Here is a 1,172-nt window from a genome sequence, read left to right on the forward strand (position 1 = left end):
AATCACTTTTGATAAGAAGGTGGTGTAATAGGCATCTTACTTGTTGTTGTTGAGTGTTAAGTGTGATAAAACCTTTTGGAAGGCATTTAGTATCATTTACCAAATTGTAAAAAGGTACATATCCTCTGACCCAGCAGTTCTATATAAACTCGTTGTTGAAAAATAAAGTATATAGGTACAAATGATTATCATGCTAAAAGATAGGAAACAAATGTTTATCCATAGGCGACCAATTAAAATGCTTTCATACTACACACACACACACACACACACACACACACACACACACACACACACTATAACTATGAAAAAGAATGTTACGTATTCATTGATAATAAAATGGGTATTGAGTATTTATGAACCAGGAACTGTTCTAGGTACTAGGGATATAGTTGTAAACTAAACAACAAAAATCTCTGCCTTCGTAGAACTCACATTCCAATAAGGGAAGAACGAAAACAGCGGAAAAGGGTGACTAGAATGCTTATTAGTGTCATAAAGAAGAGAGAGTGGAGATGCACGTACTGCCCTTTGCTGACACTTTTCGCTACGCACAGAAAAATCTCTGGTAGGTGATAAGAGGAACTAATTGCCTCTGGGGAGGGGTACTGGAGGTCTGGGGCAGGAACCTTAGTTTCCGATGAAAATGTTTCTTTTGCCATATATGTATATCGATTAAAAGGGAGGAGGAATAAAGGAAGAGAACATCACTACAAGTCTTTAAAAAATTGGTCCTAAAATCCAGCGAGCCTGAGACGCAACTGCTTGCGTCGCAATGTCCGAAGTAGCGTAGTTTCCCGCAGCGGACGCCAGGGAGGTCCGCTCGGGACCGGAATCGAGCGAGTCTAGGGAAGGAAGTGAAGAAGTGACTTCTAGAGACAACCCAACGTGTGGAAAGCCCTGTGAGGGCAAAGCACAAACCAAAGACGTGATATTTAAGACATGAGTAAATCCTCACGTTACAGGGTATGGTGAAGGAAAACTAGGTGCTGTGAGAGAGCGACCTCAACAGGTGGCGCAGAGTCATGTTTCACTTTCCCGGAGACAGGATGGCCAGGCTGACTGTGCAGCTCTGCGCCTGCGCCCAACGACAGCGTTTTCTTTTTGCCGGCGCGGCCACGTGGGGGCGCAGTCGGGTTCGGATCGCTTTCTAGGGGCCCTCAGGAGCGCAG

This window comes from Pteropus alecto, unplaced genomic scaffold, assembly GCF_000325575.1.
Source record: "Pteropus alecto unplaced genomic scaffold, ASM32557v1 scaffold86, whole genome shotgun sequence".
Taxonomy (NCBI): Eukaryota; Metazoa; Chordata; class Mammalia; order Chiroptera; family Pteropodidae; genus Pteropus; species Pteropus alecto.